We start from the raw sequence: 21916 nt of genomic DNA on the forward strand, positions 1-21916 counted from the left end.
GATAGGTCTGGGTGGGATGCTCCAAGAGTCAATGTGGACTTGTTGGGCTGAAGGGCCTGTTTCCACACTGTAGGGATTCTATGATCTTGTTAGATTGCAATAGATCAGAAAAACATTTGGTTCACTGAATCCATCTTCCACTTTACACTGACTACCTACCTCTTGTACGACTTCCACGTTTTGGTGAGCCTGGTAGGTCTCCATCTGTCTCCATGTCTTGATTGCTTCTAACATGACCTCCAGGCTGGTGCCCATGAAGCATGAGGAAATTGTTCCCCGTCTCCCTCCACTACCCTCAACTTTTATGCCTCTATCTGAGAAATCCACAAAGCACAGTGCTGCTCGAATCTCTTTCAATACATTATCTTCTCACTCAGATTTCCAAATTGGACAGTGATCTGGAGATTTGACTGTATGTCTACAGTAAGGAGTTACTGGAAAACTTGGTGCTAGGAGTTTCAGGTTCACAACAAGGAAATAGCGCACTCTTATACCGAGACCAATACAATAACACTTCACTCAATATCCATCCCTCGATGTTGCTGGAGCCACTATTTTTCACTCAATATAAATGACTAGGATTAGAGAAGCAAAGAGTGCAAATAATACTCACCAAGGAGGTTTAGGGTACATTTTCGGGTCACATAGCTGTTATTTAGAATTTGAGCGGGTTTCAATTTGGTTGGACATCTGCCCATTTTCACCACCTACAGTTTTCTGATTGAGATGTAATCTTGCATTTTCAATCTGCTGGGGGTAAGACCTCAATGTCGGGAAGAGGCTCTGACATATCCTAGCTAAGTCACATTGAAAGACAACCTGTTGCAGCTAAACACTGTAAATGCATCCAGACCTGTGCTGCCACGAGTTGATAATACTTGATAATCTTCACTGGTCTCACATACTCAGCTGAGATCATCATTTAAGGGCATCGATCAGCACAATCTCGGTGTGAGTGCCATTAACACAACTTCATCAATTTCACCTTAACCTTAATACATAAATTGATTGGATTGGGATGCATTTTAACTTGTGGGTGATGTTCTGTAATTCATACTGGGAAAGTGCTGAGCACTAAATGAATTTACATAAAATGTACAATGTTCCTGGTAGATGGGACTTCAGTCCTGGAACTGCAGTACTCTGAGAAGAATATGAGAAAGCAATGTTTTACTTTTGATTCATGTTGGCTTTATTAGCAGCATTCAGTTTTCAAAGAGTTTTTTTTTCAAACTGTAGCTAGCTCTCTTTTTTTTCATTATCTGAAAGATAATGTGTTGCACCCACTCGTTCCATAAAATACATACAGAGAATAGCAAGAGCCCATCACAATTTGCCAACTTTTTTTTTACTGGAGTTAGTAAAGACTAATCCTGCTACACCCTTTTCCTCATAGATACTTAGTCAATTTACTCTTACGAGGTATAATGGTTTTTGATTCCACCATTATCTGTGGAAAATTATTCCATCTTTCAATAGCTTTTTGCAGAAAGTTAAAGTTCAGCAAGACCACATTAACAGGAGAAGCCCTGTAATATCAAAAGGAGTTGCCTTTGCAGATACTGTTTCATTAGTGTTGAATTTGTTTCCTTAATCTGACCTCCAATCAGTTCAAACCCTTGCAGAATATTGTTCAGTGCCCATCAATAATACCACAGCTCTCAGCATTTATGCATCTGACATGAATTTTAATTGCTTCAGAGGATAATAGCAATATTAGCCAATAAGAGCACAGATTTACCAAACAGAAGACTGGAGCATTGTTCTTCACAGCGAACAATTTCATCTGTGTTGGCACCATATATTTGTTATGAATGGCAGGTTAACCAAAGTCCAGGATGTCCTTATAGCTTACAATTCATAGCCTTTATGAACTTTAGGGCATTCCACTCCATCAGTGCACAGGCTATTTATGACAACCAAAATGGAATTATGCAAGTGAGTACTGCTGCCCAAGTTGCGTATCTTTGTTTTACATAATCCATGATCATTTTTAAGGAAAAAGTGTGCAAGGATTTCTTCTAGGAGATTGAGGGTGCCACCTTAGCTCTGACATATCGGATCTGCAACCACTATCTCCAGGAAGGACAAGGGCATCCGATGCACAGAAGCACCAGCATGTACAAGTTCCCCTCCAAGCCACACAAAACCCTGACTTGTACTGAATTGCCTTTCCTTCACTGTCACTGAGTTAAAATGCTGAAACTCCCTTCCTAATATGGGCTTTCCTGTACCCAAGTACAGCAAGGGACAGAATGTGCAAGCTCCTATGTGCTTCCAGCCTGGGCTCCGCACTGGCCTGAGAACAGCAACCCTGTCCCTGACCTGAGCACATGGGCCTCCAAGATCCCTGAACCCTGCTCATTGGGCCCTGATGTACACCCTGGCCTCAGGCCTGACCCCAAGGACTCCAGAGTTTTAAGAATGCAGCTCCTACAATCTTCTCCAGGGCAATTAATGATGGCCAACAAATGTAGCCTAACCAGCAGTGCCCACCTCCAGTGAATGAATATTAAGACATAGAAGCCATGAACAACAACAGAGTCCTGCAAGAATCATTATCAGAGAGAACATAGACATTTTGAATACAATTTCAGGTTCAAAGACACATAAAGGAGACATTCACCTACAGATCATGATCTTTTTTATTGAATTGTAAAATCAAGCTTTTGTCACATAGGAGGGATTGCTTGAGTTACGTAGAGGGCTATCCGTTGAATGTTATGTATGGCAAAATAACTGATGTAAAAATCGTGCCTCTTGAAAGAACTAGTTTGCTTCTTTGTTTTTGTTAAATATGCTGAAACACTTACTTTAGGAACTCTTGCTTTTCTAATTTCCCACTTCCTAGGCTAAAGTCAGACAGAGACCACCCTTTAAGTGCACTTCAGCTGATTCAGGCCAAGGTAGTGAGAGAACAGGGAAACATTTTTCTTACGGCCTGGAGAATCAAAATGTTACTGTAGGCCCGAAAGGGAAGCAACATGGTGGGAGTTTCTGACTGCTGTCCAAAAAATAGTAAGCAGAAGAGGCCTGAAGCCCTGAGAAAAATTTTTGTGACCTCCAAAGAAAATACGGTACTTTCTTCTTGGACTTTGCAGACCCACACTGATGTCTGTTCTATGGGCATACTGCAGAGCAAAATCAAGTCCTATAGGTTTAAAGTCTGCAGGTTGCTGGAATGGGGATGACATCCTGCTGGCTGGGAATGGTTTAACAGCAGGGGTGAATGTTGTGTGAAGCTGCAGCTGGAGGATTCCCTGCTGGGACAGAATGGAGGCGGAGTGTAAGAGTTCACTTGGATTTGTGCCAATTTTACTGAAGTGCAGCTGAGGTAAACCTCAATGCTGAATTAGATTTGGTTCCTGGTACAGAAAAGTGACATGTGAGATGATTTTGATATTAAGCAATAATCTGGAGAAGACTGGTATCTGAAAGAAAATAGCTAATACTTCTTTATTTGAAAATTCTCATACATACTTAACAATTTAAGTACTAATTTACAAAGATCCACAAAACCATGCAAATTCTTATTGATGTAAAATAGCTCTATATTCTAATAATTGTGGCTATTTGGAGTCTACATTGATATATCCAAGTTCCTCAGTAGAACTTTATTTGTATTGGAAGATGAGCGGGTCAGAGATTCAAGCAACACTTTGATCTTGGTTTCTGGTGCAATAGTTAGACCCCGGGATGGGGGATGGTTTTGCAGCTGAGGCTGCTGCCCTCTGTGATCACATAGTGGGTTCTCGCAGTTTCCAGCCCAGTTTATAGTGATGTCCAAGAATTTGTTTGGGAATTTCACACTTTCAGGCAGATGGCAAACATGACTCATTCTAACTGGTATGCATTTCGCATGTTCCATATTTTCGTTTCATGGAGAGCGCTGTACGTTGCCATGGAGAGAAAGAAATGCATCTTGTGGGAGCTCATAGTGGGATGTACTCAGCTGTCCCTTTGCTGGGGTCTTCACTCTCTAATTGGCAAATGCAACTAACCGGTCCATCCTGAATTCTAAGACCAATCTTTAGTCTGTTAGATTGGTATCCAAAGTGTTTGATTATAAGATCATCAGCAGTTACCTTATATAAAGGGATGAGATTTGCATGGTGCAGGATACGTGAAGCACAAGATTATGTCAAATCTCTGGGCTGAATCTTGCTGTATTTTGGCTAATAGTGATTTTCATTGAGTTTCATTTTCCACGAGGCTTAGTGTCTTTTTTTCCGCATTATCATCCCAATACTTACGTCATTAACTAGCTAGCAAGTTTCTATGCAATGTGCCTATGGTACTGCATTCATCCAATGCCAGCCTGATTCTCTCACTCAGTGTAAATGGAAGTACTTGACATTGCCTGGACGTCCCAGGATTCCTTGTGCTGATGACATATTTAAAAGGTAACTGTGCACCCAGACAGGTGCTAGCAGTCCGGCGCTGCCCTGCAAAGTTTGGGTCATTTGTCCAGACTTAGCAGACAAGGGGATATTACCTAGCTGCCTACAGACAGCAGACGGGGTGATGCTAAAGAGGAATGTCCTCTTCCCCCAGGAAAGGCAGAAGAGGCCTTGCCACCAGATCTTGCCAATCTTCTCCACACAGCCATCAACTTCACTTTCCTACCATACACTGACTCTATCTCTGCTATTGCATCCAATTCCCAACAAGGTTCATGCTCTATCACTCTCACTAGCTCTCTCTTACCCAATTCCCCCAGACTACTAGACCTAGAACAGAATATAAGACAGGAAGGTTTTTCTAAAACAATGCAACACAGGTCACACCTAGAATACATTAACCAGTTTTGTCCCTTTATCTAAGGAAAAATATATTAGGCATTGGACGCTGCCCAGAGAATGTTTACTAGGTCAACCTCAGGAATGGAGAGATTTTTTTGTGAGGAGAGTTTGAGTAGATTAGGCTTGAATGTATTGAAATTTAGAAAAATGAGAGGGATCTTAAGAGGGTAGATGCTGAGTATATGTTTCCACTTGTGAGAAAGTCTAGGACCAGGGGGCAGAATTTCAGAATATGGGGTCACACATTTAACATGGTAATGAGGAGAAACCTTTTTCTCTCAAAGATTGGTGAAACTATGAATTTATTCATTGCAGAGAGCTGTTGAGGCTGCATTGTTGAGAATATTGATGGCTGAGGTAGATTTTTAATCAGTAAGGGATGGTTAAGATGGTTAAGGGATGAAGCAGGAAAATGGAGTTGAGGATTATCAGATCAATCATGATCTCATTGAATGCCAGAACACACTCAATGGGCCAAATGGCCTACTTCTGCTCTTATGTCTTACAGTCTTGTAGATACCAAGAAGGTTCATGCTGGACATCTCACTCAATTTTTCCAAATTTCCAACCATATTATTCAGGAGCTGGGAAGATTCTCCCAGCAGTATTTTGCTGTTGGTGATGTTGGCATTTGTGAATTCTATAGGTTTCATTAACTGACCTCCCTCAGGCTATTAGACCCTTGTCAAACACAGAAGTGAACAGTTGGTATGTTCCTTTTGGCATCTGTTGGAGAGTGCAGAGGGCAGGAGGTCATAGAGACAGAGAGTCATAAAAATTACACTGCATGTTACTGGAAGTGTTGGTCTAAACTGTTGACCTTTTGTCCATTTGTGATTTGATTGTGATTTGATTTGGTTTATTGTCACATGTGACTAGGTGCAGTGAAAAGCTTTTGTTTGTGAGCAGTACAGGCAGATCATAGTAAGCAAGGACATACAGATCATAGGGTGAAAAAAACTTGGACAGAGTAAGGCATACAGGTTAGTCTGCACAGGATATGTGCGTGGCAAGAACAATATTAACAAGATCAGCATTATTTGAAGTTAGAGAGACCATTTGTCAGTCTAATAATGACAGGGAAGAAGTTGTTCTTGAACCTGCTGGTGCATGTGTTCAAGCTTCTGTTCCTTCCGCCTGATGGAAGAAGTTGTAGGAGAGCATTACCAGGGTGCAATGGATCTTTGATGATGTCGGCAGCCTTTCCGTGGCAACGAAAGGCGGAAATGGAGTCCATGGATGGAAGGTTGGCTTCTGTGATAGTTTTGTGCTATGCACATCACCTTCTGTAGTTTCTTATGGTCCTGGGCAGAGCAGTTGCCATACCACGCCACGGACAGTATGTTTTCTATGATCTATCTGTAAAAGTTGGTGAGTGTCCTTATGGACATGCCAAATTTACTGAGCCACCTGAAAAACAGGCAATGCTGTGCCTTCTTGACCATTGCACAAAGGTGGGAAGTTCAGGACAGGTTGTCAGTTATCATCACTCCTAGGAATGTGATGCTGTCAACCCTCTCAACCTCAGCTCCGCTGATGTAGATGGGGGCATGTTCTCCTTTCTTTCTGACATCAATGATCAGTTTTTTAGTTCTGCTGACATTGAGAGAGAGGTTGTTATCATTGCACCATGTCACCAAGCCCCCATCTCATTTCTGTATTCTGATTCATCGTTGTTTGATATCTGTCCTACCAGGTGGTATCATCAGCGAACTTGTAGATGGCATTCATTCAGAATTTGGCAACAAAGTCGTGGGTGTGCAGGGAGTACAGTAGGGGGCAGAGGATGCATCTCCAGGGGTCTCCAGTTTTGGGTGCTATTGTGGAGGAGGTATAGTTACCTATCCTCACTGATTGTGGCCCATGGGTCAGAAAGCTGAGGATCCAGTTGCAGAGGGTGGAGCCAAGACCTAGGGTCTTGGGGTTTTGAGATCAGTCTGTAGGAGATAGTGGTGTTGAAGAAGAGCTGTAGTCGATCAGCAGGAGTCTGACATAGGTGTCCTTGTTGTGCAGATGTTCCAGGGATGAGTGCAGGGCTAGGGAAGTGGCGTCGGCTGCAGAACCTGCTATGTCAGTAGGCAAATTGTAGGGGATCAAGGCAGGCTGGGGGACTAGACTTGATGTGGGCCATGACTAGTCTGTCGAAGTACTACATGATCATGGACATCAGAGCTACTGGGCAGTAGTCATTAAGGCATGTTGCATGTACTTTCTTAGGTACTGGGATGATGGTATTCTACTAGCTCTGAATCAATCTGAAGTGGCTGTACCTGAGAACTCCATTTATATTAGATTGAAAAACAAGCTAGATCCAAGATTTGTTTAGTTCTATGCTGACTCTTACACATGTCTCCAGAATAGCAGTGATATGGGAGGATTTTTTACTGTGTGGCCTAATAAAGAAATCCCACTTTATTGTCTGGATTTCAATTTTGTTACTTGTGCTTTTTCTTTTCCCTTTATTTTTTATGAGGAATGGGCAACACTGGAAAGGCCAGCATTTCATGCCTATCCCTATTTGATCTACTCAGCCATTTCAGTTAACCATTTTTCTTATTCACTCATGGCATGTGGATGTAGCTGGCTGGTCCAGCATTTATTGGCCATCCTTAGTAGCCCTTGAGAAGGTGGTGATGAGCTGCCTTCTTGAACTGATGCAGTCCATGTGCTGTAGGCACACCCGTAATGCCATTACAGAGGAATTATTTAATTCTGAGCCAGCTACAGTGAAGGAATGGCAATGTATTTCCAAGTCAGAATGGTGAGTGGCTTGGACAGGCCCATGCAGTTGATGATGTTCCTACATATCTGTGGCCCTGTCCTGTGGGCATGATGTTTGGAAGTGCTGTTAAGGAGCTTTGGCGAATTTCTACAATGGATCATTATGATATTACACACTGCTGCTGTTAAGTGTCGGTGCTATAGGGAATGAATGTTTGTGGATGTGGCGCCAATCAAGCAGGCTGCTTTGTCCTGGACGTTGCCAAGCCTCTTGAATGTTGTTGGAGCTGCACCCATCCAGGCAAGTCGGAAGTATCACACTCCTGACTTGTGCCTTGTAGATGGTAGACAGACTTTGGAGAGTCAGGAGATGCATTACCCACAGCAGGATTCCGAGCCTCCGACCTGCTGTTACAGCCACTCTGTTTATATAGCTAGCCCAGTTTAATTTCTGGTCAGTTGTGACCCCAGGATGTTGATAGTGGAGGATTCAGTGATGGTAACACTGTTGAATGTCAAGGGGCAATGGGTTAGCTTCTCTCTTATTGGAGATGGTCATTGCCTGACACTTGTGTGATGCCCATGCTACTTGCCCAGGTCTTGCTGTATTTGCACATTGACTCCTTCAGTATCTGAGGAGTCACAGGTGATGATGTAATGTCACAGCATGAAGTCATATAGTTAAACCTCTAGGAAATACCTAAATCACAGTAAGCAATCATCATGGCTATCACTGGAACAGATTCACTTTCACTTTGTCTCAAAATGTATTTGTGATTCACTTCATACGTTTCATTTTTGCACAAGCTCTCTTTAGCACAGTGGAAGGAAAACACAGCTACAGTTATGAGAGATAGGAAGAACTGCAGATGCTGGAGTTAGAGACAACACAGTATGGAGCTGGAGGAACACAGCAGACCAAGCAGCAGCAGAGGAGCAGGAAAGCTGACGTTTTGGGTCATGTCCATTTCTGAAGAAGGGCCCTGACTCGAAACGTCAACTTTCCTGCTCCTCTGCTGCTGCTTGGTCTGCTGTGTTCCTCCAGCTCCATACCGTGTTGTCTCTGACAGCTACAATTATACCACTGAACTTGACCTTTCACTTTTGGTCACCTTTCAAAGACAAGCCACGAATAAGATTTGGCGTAAACCATTTTAAAAGCATCTGGAAAAGAAGCCATCTGACTTGTTAATTCATTTCATCATAGCAATTTGGTTAATATGTTCTCTTCTCATCTGTACCGGTGATAACAGTATGTGGCAAACCGTGCAGGAATCAGGAAGCAATCTTCAGTTCCAAGTACTGATTAAACTTCATCTGCCATGACAGGTGTTGTCTGCCTGAAAACTCCCAAAATTCAGTGCAAATATCTTTAAAAGTGTTTACACAACAAATATGCCGATATTGTAGGTTGCGGTGGGTGAGGTCAAGGGTGTGATTAGAACATACTGGAATGTGGAGAAACCATGCTGAGTCATGCTGTACCTAACCTAAAGTTCTGTTAGTACTATTAACTCTTAGCTTGACCTGAACATGAAGGGTTTACAACTGTGTGAAAAGAGGTGATGATTATCCTACAGACTGAGTAAATTTTCCTTCCTTAGGTTGTATTAGTTACTGCTTTGTTATATTCAAACTGGTGTAACTTTAATACATCTGGTTATAATATATTCATACTATTATAAACACTGCAGGAAACTTCCCTCTGGTGGTTATTTTAAGCAGATTCATAATCCTGTTCCTTTCAGATTGACGCTGTCAATTTGCTTGAATTACCAATTGCAGGAAACGTTCCTGCTCTGTTTTTCTTGATAACACAGTGAGGGGATTCCACAAAGCACTTCACAACTGTAATTGTGTAAGCAATTTGTGATTTTGTGTCCATTACTTTTGATGCATGAAGAAGCATTGACTGCAAGGTGCTTCCTGTGAGAGCAGCTGCACACTGGAAATGATACATTGTGGAATCACCGCTACAATGACCAGCAGAAATCATTCCTCTCTATGGTTGAGTACAAAGCAAAATTCACTATCATATCCAAACGATATAAGAACACATACAAGTAGATAAAGGCCCCAAAAGCGGGTGAGAAATGGAAAACATTATTGACACATTCACCTTGAATTCTTTCTATAATTTAGCAAGAGGTATTTAATGCCTTAACTAAAATAGCAGCGAGGCAATTTCAAATAATTACATTAAATCTTCAGATGTGAGTGTCTTGTATTCTTAACTTCAAAGATCAAACAGAGAACATTTATTTCATTCTGCCTCTTGTGCTGCAGGAATGCTTTTCCATGGATCAGTGTGTTATTCACTGCTTTGTATTGGGAAAGCTGCTTGTGAGCATTTTGTTGGGCTGGTTTATAACAATGAATACCATGCGGTTTGCATGGTTTACCAATGAGAAGGATTGCCGACAGCTGCAGTAGTGATTAGATTTTACATTTGTGCAGTTCACACCCTTCCTTTCCCCACCCATGGCAAGGTTTCAACTCCATCCAAGCATGTGCAAACACAACATTGTTCAAAAAAACTTCTGCAATTCACGCTGGCATGACTCTTCAGCTTAAATTTTCCTTTAGCTGGCAGGTGATGCATAATTACCCTCTCATTGTAGGGTCTAACTGCATTTTATGTTAATTAGAAGCTAGCAGACACGTTTAGAAAAATAAACTTGGTCATGTATAAATATAACTTATACATTGAAGCTTGAATTTTAACTGAATATAGCAAATAAAAAGGCGGTATCACAACACACACTGATTAGTCTGTATAGAGGTCTGGTTCAGGGTCGGTATACATGTTGAGAGCTACAGAATTTAAAGGCCAAATTATGTTGATAGAAGTGGGGAGCCCATATCCCATTTAAACAGAAAACAAATTGCAATAATTAATTGAAAATCTTTCTGAAAGTTGTTATTTTCATACAATCAGAAATTGCATTAGTGGACATACGCTTGAAAATGTCATCTTTAACATCTTGATTGCATCTCTAAAAAAAGTATACTAGTTAAACATGACTGATCTGTTGGATAACTGTAAGTGAAACATTCTGATTAGAATAAGCCCAATGAATCCTGCACTCCTTAGCCAGAGTGTGTTTTCCCAAATAGGAGGTAGGACGCTGTCAATAAACGTGGCCACCGTGACCCATTTGTGCACCTGCAAAGCATTTCAAAAAGTTGCAAGCCACAAGATCAAGCAACAGTTGATAAGCAAAAGCAGAGGGACTATAAAGTACAGTCAGGCCAATTTCCAGCACAATGAAATCAGTGTTGGGTAAAAGACAGTAAATTGCATAGGATCTGTTAAAATATGGTGAAAACATTCATACAAAGTTCACCATCAGCACCTTAAAGGTTTCTCCCAAGGGCCTCTCCCTAATGTACTTGCATTTCTTTGGCCCTGGTGACCTTCTTTACATTTATTCATAATGTTTGTTACTTTGCTGAGGGATGCAAGTTTAAAATCAACACTCCAAGGGCTCTTGTGGTACAGTGGTAGTCCCTAACTCTAGGTTAGAAGGTCCTGGTTCAAGACGTGCCTGCCCCAGAAATGTGTCACATCGTATCGGAACAGGTTGATTAAAGATATCTAAAAACAACACAGTGACTTAGCGGCTGCACGTGAATTGCTCCATCTACTGATGCTGATGACCACAGATAGAAGTGATAGTGGGCTCAGGGCTCACATATAGCCCTGACATTGGGACATACACCCACCAATAAAATTCCAACCCATCTCTTCTCTGGTCAGGAGCTTTAATTCAGCATCATTGGGATGTAGCCAGAAAATGCTGAAAGCGCTCAGCAGGTAAGACAATATCTGTGGAGAGAAACAGGGTCAATGTTTCAGGTCAAGATGACTTTACATTATAACAATACCATTCATATTCATAGAATCACATCCTAATAGACAATGTCCCAGTCACTTCCATCTATGTGTATGTCCTCTCCACCAGTAGCTCAGATGTAATGGGGTGGCAATGTATTAATATATATAGGGAAGTGGTTGTCCTGGGACTCCTCAACATTGACTCTAGACCCTATGAAGTCTCATTGCATCAAGTCAGACTTGAGCAATGAAACCTCCTGTTGATTACCACTGGCCACCCTCCCTCAGTTGCTGAATCACTGCCACCAGTCTTTCTTTCTCAAAGCTAAGTCTAGGGTCCATCTAATTATCAGTGGTGGAAGATAAATCACTGGTGAGTCTAAAAAGAATAGTCAATTATCATACACATTAAGGTAGTTTATTACAGGACAGCAACATGTACTGTTCACATTAATTTGCTGGGAAGAATTCCTAAAGACTCTCAGAAGTTGTGCTGAAAACATTTGCTAAATTTGGAATTTGTGTGGAACTCCTCTGTTTCCAACCGAAGACTGTGTGGCATCATCAGACTGGATGGAGCTCAATGTAACATTAACATGACCTCCTTCAGAACCAAGACATGATACAACATTTCACACAGGTCATAAAATGGTGTTGGGCAGAAAAAGAAGGCAGAATTTCCAGCTTCTCTATTCAGAAGCCATTTATTTTTCTTTCAGTTTTGCCTTTGTTTTATGATGTTTGGGCAGCCCAAAATCTGACCCTCTAACTTAGTTTCTCACTGAAAAGAGCTGTATATGGCTGGAACTAGTACTGGACTTGTACAAAAGAACTACACCTGAAACAGGTTGAAGTGTGGCTGATAATGGGGGTTACACCCAGAGCCTAGGCAAAATTTCCCAACTCACATTCCAGACAGGATATCTAAACTGTTAAGCACCCAAGTGATAAAGAATGATTTGCCTCCCCTTCTTTATTCACTTGCTACATTAATGGGTTGCAATAAGGTTAATATAAAATGGATCTCTTCCCTTGTAGATACATTTGTTTGGGCCTGGGAGAAAGATATGTTTTAAAATGAGCCAATGTAACCAGATTTCATCGAATTAACAAAGGGTAGTTTATTAATTAGGCAACACACATAGACACAGAGTAGAAATAAGAGGCGAGTCTAGATAGATAAAAGGGAAAAAAGACACGTAAGGATCAGTCTCCGAATTATTCCGAAGGGTAGATAATTGAGTGCAGTGGCCATTGCAGTGGAGGTTTCTGGTACCATTGGTGAACAGTCAGCTCCATGAGCCTGAGTTTTGTAAATTGGTTGAGATTTCTGTGGTTCTGACCCCTGTCGAACAAGACTGAATTCCAGTATTCAGGGTGATGGCGAGCCCTTTTGTGTGAGTTAGAATACAGGCAGCAGAACTTTTGATGAATTCAAGTTTAGATCAGGTGAAAAGTTGAGGTCAGCCAGAAGTGTGTAGAAACGGTGAAGTCTAGAAGCAGATGAGTTAGGGGAGGGGCAGATAGTGTGTGATTATGGTTAGGTAGGTGGTATTGGTAATGAAGACGATATGTGGTAGGAAGCTAACCTCAGTCTAATTATCTTTCTTAGGGTCCATGCTCTAAGCTGTATAATACCATACACCTCAACTTCTGTTCCAGCACTATATCTCCTGTTGTACTGTTCTGCATTTCCATTTTCTCTCTCATCTGACACTTTAACTGAAAACCTTTAATCCTCCTTTTAGACGTCATATATCACAAGCTTCAATAACTCTTATAAACCCCTTACGACCCTTCTGCCAGTTCACATTGCTCTGAACCTACCTGTCTTTCCAATTTCATCTGTCACTGTATTTTCACTACACCCTCTGACCTTCTCTCTAGTCAAATGATCAGGCCAGAGCAAAAGCTACAGCCTCATCCCTTTATGCCACTAACTCATTCACTTTCAAGCTCAGCATGATACTGTGCCCTTCTTCCATTGCTTTCTTTTCATACCCACATACTTAGCCAAGAATCATCCATCCTATGCCAAGAACCTTTACTGCTGGCATCAGAATTCTTGTTCTTCCTTCTATTCTCTCATGATTATTTTCATTGGGAACTGAAACAAATCAACAATCTCAATTTCTCTTCTCCCTTTCACTGACTCTAATGATGAACCTTCCCTCCACAACCTACACCATTCTATTCTCTCAGGTCTAATTTTGAAGTTGACATTAAACTGACTAATAAGACAGGCACAATTGTTACAGAAGAAAATTACTAGGCATCTGAAATAGAAATAGAAAATGCTGCAATTGCTTAGCAAGTTTTGATGAGGTCATAATATACCTTGCAGCCACTTAAAGGTAACTACCCAGTAAATCCATCCGCCTCTCTCTGGACCACAACTTCACAACCAAGTTTAAAAAAACATCATTTCTTATACTGACTTCCCATCCGCTCTGGAAATATCACTTCTCAACTTCCAACTTCACAGTTCTACAAGCACTTTTACCTTTTTCCCAACATTCATAAGTTTTGCTGTGGTAGACCTGTAATTTCAGCCTGCTTTTCCTGTATGGAACTTACTTCTTTCCTTCCTGTCTGTATTTTCTCTCTCCTTGGCCACAGTCTCTTCTTTGTGTTCCAAATCAGGGCTATCCTCATGACTGCAGCATGACTGCTGGAAGTCTGTTGACATTCACTGTAGGAAACTGCAGATGGCCTTGCAGAACGACTTTGAGCAGCTTAGGGCTGTGGTAGTCCTGGTTTGGATTGCACCACCTCAACAAGGACCACAGCAGTCCTGGCTGACTGGCTGAGGGGCTATTAGCAGAGGTACAGCTGGAGTGACAGAGAGGACACAATGGTGTGCAGGGACACTGCTCGTTCTGCTCTCTGGCTTGCCACCTCAGCAATTCTAGTCCAGGTGAAATAAATTCCAAATTGTTTCTAGAAGCAAGGGAAGAATTTGTGGAACCACTGATCGCCACTTTCCAACCCTCTCTAGCTAAAGGGAGGCTTCAAGGACTGGCGGATTTCTCATGTGTGCTGTGTTTTTTTTTAAGTGAGATAGGAATATATCAAGTAATTTGAGGAGGGTCAGCATGGGCTCAATGAGGATATGCTAGAATTGCACAAAATACTCATTCAGCCACAACTAGAAAACTATGTACAGTTTGGGTTAACACACCTATAAATGTACAGAGAAGTCTTACACAGATGTTGTCAGCAATGGAGAATTTTATCCATGAGGAAAGACTGGATAGGCTGGAGGATTGCTTTCTGTGAAGTTTTGGAGATTAGGACAGATTTAATTCAGGTGTCAAAAATGATAAAGGGTGTGGGAGGATACTGGGGGTGGGGGCATAGTTCTAGAACTAGAGAGTAGAGTCTGAGAAGTGCAGCCAGACTGTTCAGCATAGATGTTAGAAAGCACTTTTATACACAAAGAGCGGAAGCTGTTTGGAAATCACTTCCACAAATAACAGTGGATGCTGGATTAGTTGTTACTTTTCAAATCTGAGACGGATATATTTTTATAAAGCAAAGATAATAAAAGGCCCATATGGAGTTAGGCCGTAAATCAACTATGATCTCATCGAATGGCAAAACAGGCTCAAGTGGCTAAATTGCCTACTCCTGTTCTTAAGTTCTATTATTTCTACTAACAGAGATACTAATAACCAGAGTGCATGGATTTAAGGTAATGGAGGAAAGATTAGAGGGATTGGAAAATAAATATCTCAGCCAGAAGGTAGTGGGCTCTACAACTCACACCGGAAGGATGATACAGGCAGAAACCCCAATTACATTTTAGAAATGTTTGAAGTATCGTAATTGACAGCCTATGGATCAAGGCTGCAATTGGGACTGGGCTGAATAACACTTTTCTACTGGAACAGATATGAGAGGTTGAATGACCTTCCCTGTGCCTTAGATTTCCTGTGCTCCTACATAACAATCTGCTGAATAATTGTACATACTGCTGTGAGAGCAAGTATGCCCCATTGGATACTGAGATCTATAACCATAAAGGCAGCTGACTGAATGTGCTGGCAGCAAGAATGGATCTCATTGTCTCAGTCTGAGTGCACCCAGCACTGACACCTTCGGTGCTTGCTGCATGTACTGCAATAGAAGCAAAGATTACAGTCCCCAGATGCTGCAACATTGCTGGGTCCATAAATACTGTCAAGTTGTCCATTATATCCAGACCAGAAAGGTGCTGCCTAGCAAGCCTGCCGAAGTACCCAGCATTTTGGTTCTCCATTCATTAGATCGCCTCATCTGAACTACCTGCAGCAGACCTTGCCTACAACCTTTCCCTCTCAGGAGCTAGCATATGGATTACCTTTTCTCTTAATGTGGCTGCAGCCCACTCAGACTCTGTGAATCATCACATACAGACCCTGGCTGTATACCAGCCTCAATTAAATCACCTCAGAGTCTCTGCTTTATAGCCTTGATTAACAGTCTTCCATCTTCCTGAGTGCTGAGGACCAGCCCCATGTATTTCCAGTTATGACGTCCTGCTGCTGCCTTTCCCAAGGTCATCAATTTATTCACCTACCAGGTGGAAAATAAAACACAAAAATGATAGCAAAATCCTAGCGCCTAAGTTTGACAGAACCTTCACATCCTGACCCTTGCAGTGTTGTTTGGGCATTTCTGTCCTTCTCTACACCTTCCCCTCCTCCCTATGCATGTTGGGGGCAATGTGTTGAGGCAAGTTATTACCGTGTTACTATTACCATGTAATTTAGGCAACATTCATTGGTAATTTGAGCTTAGCTCTTGTGGTTTATAATATGCTTTGCATCGTTCGATCCTGTTTTAACCTTGTAACAAATTTCAAACCAAATGTTACACTATATGCAACAGCCTGGGAGAATACAGAAATAGATTTGATGATCCCATCTGTGACCCCATGAGTCAGAAATATTTAGAAGGCTTGAGTGGCTGGATTATGTGTCAGGACCCGCAATATGGAGACAAAGATTCGTTTTACAGCAAAGCTGAATCTTATTATCTAGTTTGAAGGCTAAATAAGATCCCCAATTGCAATGACAAATTCTATTAGTTAAAAGCAAACATTAATTTTCTCAATACTGTGATATTCAAATGGTGGCATAGACTAAGGTAAATTTTCTCAGTTAAAGCACTTGGCTTGATTTAGAAATTAGGTTATGAAGTGCCAGTAAAAGTGAGATGCCTGGAAACTTTAAGAATGTATTGATCACTAATGGAGCAATGTATTTGCTGAAAATGTTATCTAATCTTTAGCAAGAGAAGGCAAGTCCTGTCCAGAGTATACCAGTTAGAAAGAAAGCAGGGATCTTGCTGATTCACAGTTAGCACACTTCCTGCAATGAAATTAATGTCACACACCTTTGCCAACAACCACTGTAGGTAAAAAAAAATCTTCATGCTGACATATTGTGAGTCACACAGAAATAGCAATTAGTTACAAGAATTAAAATAGCAAATAAATTAAACTGTGGGACACAGAATGAAGACATCCTCCACCCATTCTCAAACGTTTAGAAAGGTAGAAACCAGCCAGATGGAAGAGAACATGAAACCAAAATCACATTTATAAAAAATCTCAACTTTAATATGAACCAACTGTTCGAGAAATGGTTGTGAAAGTGTCGGTGGAAAATAGGCATTGGCTGACAATTCAATAAAAATATTGATGAGCATTTCTACTAGTGCAAATGTGTTGTGCCTGGAGAAATATTTGTTTGATTGTGCCTTTCCACATACTTACATTATATCGTTCTATAATTTTGATTCAAATAACAAGATTCTACAGCTGTACTGATTTAGCTGCTATGTTTCAAGTGGGCACTACAAGAAAACTCAAATGCTGCCAAGAAACTCTATATAATATGGAGGGTAAATTCTGACCAACATGGGCTCCTGTCACGTTAGTGACAAATGATGACTCATCAATTTAGAGTAGTTCATAATTATAACTCATGTGTATGACTTGCTTTCCTGATGTGGTTACCACCTCCCGAAGCAACTGTTGCATGCGAGATGTTCCCAGATTATTCTGATTCAATTTGCTGCTATTATTTTGAGAAGTAACTGACAAGTTTAGAAGGGATTGCATTGTATGGGGTGAAGTGGTTTGCTTAAACCATATCTGTTTCTCAGTTATGCAAATTGACTCATTTCAAAATAGGTCAGGGAAATACCTGGAATCTGAGAATAGAACCAATTTTTGTTGGTGCAACTCATGATACTATCCAACACATCAAACATTTGTTTTTCATTTACAATAACACTGTGTGAGGGCAGCACAGTGGCATATCGGTTAGCATTGCTACCTCACAACACCAGGGACCCGGGTTCAATTCCAGCCTCGGGCAACTGTCTATGTGGAGTTTGCACATTCTCCCTATGTCTGTGTGGGTTTTCTCCCACACTCCAAAGATGTGCAGGTTGAGTGGATTATCCATGCTAAACTGCCCATTGTGGCCAGGGATGTTCAGGCTAGGTAGATTAACCATGGGAAATGGTTACAGGGGTTGGGTGGGATGCTGTTCAGAGGGTTGGTGTGGACTCAATGGGCTGACTGGCCTGCTTCCACACTGTAAGAGATTCTGTGAAAAGCTTGGCAATTGACGCTAAGAAAGCTGATCAACCTCTTGTCCTTCCATTACTCTGACCAACTCCGAAATAAGCCGCACACGTGGGAATGTACAGCATTACTGCCAGAAGAGAGATAAAAATACTCTCAACAACTGTCCCGAAAGTAAATCTTCTATTCCATTTATGCCAGTGCTGCATCCAAAAAATAGAAGCCCTCTGTTAGACATTTGTCATGTGGAGTGAACCTGAAATTCTGCCTAAGGTATGTTTTTGTAAAGCAAAATTCAAATCAAGGAAGAGGCAACTGCAGTGGAGTATTTCATCAATGGCCAAAAATCGAGAAAAAGATTCCACACAGAACCTCTGGGAAAACAATAGGAATTTCAGCGTCTGATAACTTCGCTTTTCTTTGGGAAAGGAGGAAGCTCCCACTTATTCTGGCCAGTCTGCTTAGTTTAGCGAGCTGGTTCAAAAAAATCCATGTTTATCATATTAACAATAATTGAAATGTCATCCGTGGTTTCAGGATTTTTTTTTTGCTGCCTTATTTCAAGTGCAACATTTGTTGTAAGATGAGTGAACAACAACAAATACTTCTTAAAATAGAAGGTGCTAAAGAGTTCAAATGAGGAAAGCAGGATTTAGAACCTGCAGTGACATTCAATGGCTGCATTACAACAGCATGTGCAAGCAACATCATCAGAATGCTGTTACTGACATAGGTTTCATTCCTTATTGATTCCAACAGGCTGCAGATGTACTGCCAACATATTTACTTGGACACTTCAAAAGAAGACTATTTAGCAATATCTAATCGCATTTATTCTGAGCTGCAGTATACATTCAAATATTCTAGTCTATAAGAAAATCATACTACCTTTGTTTCAAATGTATTTCAATTTATGATGAAAATAATTTAAGAAATACTCCATATTTAAGTGCTTCAGTGATATAAATTTCATTACTCAAAATAGCTAAAAATACTGCTTTATAGCCACACAGAACAAAAGTTGCGAAGAATTATTAGACCAATCCCCAAACACCAGTAAAATTCAAAGAAATCCTACAATACCATTTTGTTCAAATACCTGTATTCCATCCATGTAATGTTCCATTTCCCAAATACTCCTGTCCATGAAGAACTCCATTGATTCCCCCACCTTGAAGTGTCCTGAATTCAAAATTACTTTTCCTGGTTGATAAATTGCTCTACTGCCTCACCCCTCCCTGCTTCTCCAGAGCTGCACACCAATGGGAATTGACATCCTCTAATCTTCTGACACTCTCCTATTTTTCATCACCCTTCACTGCATTCCTCAGAGACACTCTCCAAACATCTGGACTCTACACTCTTGAACTCTCCCCCAAATCCTATTTACCTTTCTCTTTCTCTCTTTCTACTTACATAAGCTGCTGTAAATGCCTGACCATGCCTTCAGTCATTATTTTCGAGACAGTTCTGCCTCTGTGAAGCATCTAAAGACATTTACAGAGTTCTGAGTTTCTCTTGAATGTTGAAGGAGCCTGATTTTCAGGTTATATTTTTTATATAGATAAATGCAAATGTCAGCACATTATTGGTGAGGATGATGAAAAATTATACATGTACTCAAACACAAGTCATTATAATAAAATAAAATATTAAACTGAAATTCATTGTTTTGGCAAGATTAGCTCAGATCTGTTATAAAGCCTGGCCAGGAATAAATAAACATCTTAAGTGATAGATTCCTACAGATTTTTATATCATTGCTAATTCCTGATCTGCACTCAAATAACAGCAACTGAAAATATCCCCCAGATAGTCCTTAAATGTTGTGCATTTGGGATCAGATAATCAGAGTATGATTTTTCTGTTTCCTATGCATTTACAATAATCATTTTCCAATTGGGAGTTCATCATTTTATCATTTTGGCAAGCACAACAAAGAATAAGGCAGAAAAATAGCGGTGAGTGGCTCTTTCTCAACAATGGGAAGACTAATAGCCAAGAAAAATAATTACAATGGATTTTGTTCAAAGGATCATACAGTTTCAAAAATAGCTGGGGATTGCACTCATTTTGACATTAAATAATGCCCGTAATATCAGGGATTCAAAAGTCCATTACTTATAGAATGTTATATCCAGATAATTACAAAGAAACTGTGTGGGCCATGACAAAAAGGTGAAATTATTTATGAATCACAACTCCCTAGGGAATCATCGACTAGGGCAATAATAGCTCACAATTACATTCCTGCATTGTATTGCACAGCAACAATGTTCAACAATAACAATAAAGTGCATTTATATCACTTCTTTAATGTAGAACGTACCCTGAAGTGTTTCACAGAGGAAATAGATATTGAGCCAAAGAAGATAATGTTAAGATTAAAATCAGAATTAAAAGCAGATTTTTTTTTACCTTAGGAGCAGCAGCCCAGTGATGGCTGCTATGTATAATCTAAATCAGCCCTACAATTCTTCTGTTTGGTCTTCCTTACCACTCCCACTGACCCCATTTGCACAAGAAAACACCTCATATCAATCAATGGTTCATCCCTGTGAAAATTCTAACTTAGTTTCCTAGTAGAGGTGGAATTCTGACCACAAAGCAATTCCTAGTCCTGTTTCTTGCCTCTTTTGTGAAAGTTCAGCCCTGAAATGTTAAATGGGTGGAGGCAGCGTGCAGTAGTAGGATTGGTAAAAGATCAGAGCATAAAACTTAATCAGCCGAAGGCAAAATGGTTGGGTCCATCAGCCAAAGTGAATTTCATTGTAACCTATTAGACTGTAGGAGTGCCAATAAAAATCTGTGGCCACACCTATTTGATCATTTCCGTGCTCAGAATTTTAATTTGATGCCGTGTACAAGTATTAATATTTATTTATATATTCATGGCAGGTATTTCTTTGATATAAGACGGACACAACAGCAGTCTGTTTTATGATGAGATTCCTTAAATGTGCAGTTTTATTTTTCCCTTATCACCTTCTGGTAAAATATGCACTCACTTAAATTAATAAAAGACAAGCCAATCAATCAAAATTCAAACATTTCAGGTTTATTCAACAAACCAGTTTTGTAAGAAATAAATAAAGACCGTCAAATAAATAATAAATGTTCACATCTGTTTTCACAAAGCATGATGTCCAGTACTAGTCCAATTCTCAGTAGCGCCTCCCCAGTGAAAGCCTTTGAACGTGACTCAGCTGATTAAAGGTGAACCTTGTGTTAATACTTCTGTTGGATACGTAAAGTGATGAAAAGCTCGCTATAGCAAGCATGGAAAACAGCTGGAGAATCACACCCCAGCTGCACTCTGCTTATAGATTTTATCAGAGAACTTTGTAATTCAGTTTTTGAGGGATAATTAATGAATGCAAAACAAAAATCAACAGCTTTATTTCTGAGATAGTAGGAACTGCAGATGCTGGAGAATCTGAGATAACAAGGTAAAGAGCTGGATGAACACAGCAGGCCAATTTATTTCTGATCAGGTTATTTCTGTGTACATTTTTTTCCTGTAACTAACTTTATATGTTGATTTGTGAATATCTGTTTGTTTTTTCTATATTATTTCCTGCTGCTATTCAATGTTTTCCCCGAGCCTGACAGAACTGTTTTTCTACATTCCTTTTCCCCAAACTGTCTTTCTGACAGCTGCTATTTTATTTGCACTGAGTAAATTGGTCAGCATGGGAATTCCTTCAGGCAAGATCGTAAGAGGAAAGGAGTCTTTCAGCATTGAGAGAAGGAAAGTGTGATTTCACCTGATACATTTGGCATCCTTTTCTCAAGTCCCGATAAACATGTGGCATATTCATTTTCCGGCTTTTGTACAAGCATACAGGTTAGGAGCAGGATTAGGCCATTTGGCACTTTGAGGTGGCTCCACCATTGAATAAGATCGTGGCTAATCTATTGTAACCTCAACTCCACATTCCTGCCTACCCACAATAATCTTTCACCTCTCTGCTG

General features: G+C 40.5%; 1 long non-coding RNA gene across 1 annotated transcript; it reads right to left on the reverse strand.

Annotated features, from left to right (window-relative positions):
* Nucleotides 1–11011: 11011 nt before the first annotated feature.
* LOC125481911 lies at nucleotides 11012–19124 on the reverse strand. The gene is made up of 3 exons (XR_007261501.1): nucleotides 19041–19124; nucleotides 15792–15918; nucleotides 11012–11352 (listed from the first exon to the last, which is right to left on the reverse strand). It is a non-coding gene; the product is annotated as an uncharacterized LOC125481911 (long non-coding RNA).
* Nucleotides 19125–21916: the final 2792 nt, after the last annotated feature.

Source organism: Rhincodon typus, chromosome 1, assembly GCF_021869965.1.
Source record: "Rhincodon typus isolate 14 chromosome 1, sRhiTyp1.1, whole genome shotgun sequence".
In the NCBI taxonomy this organism is placed as follows: domain Eukaryota; kingdom Metazoa; phylum Chordata; class Chondrichthyes; order Orectolobiformes; family Rhincodontidae; genus Rhincodon; species Rhincodon typus.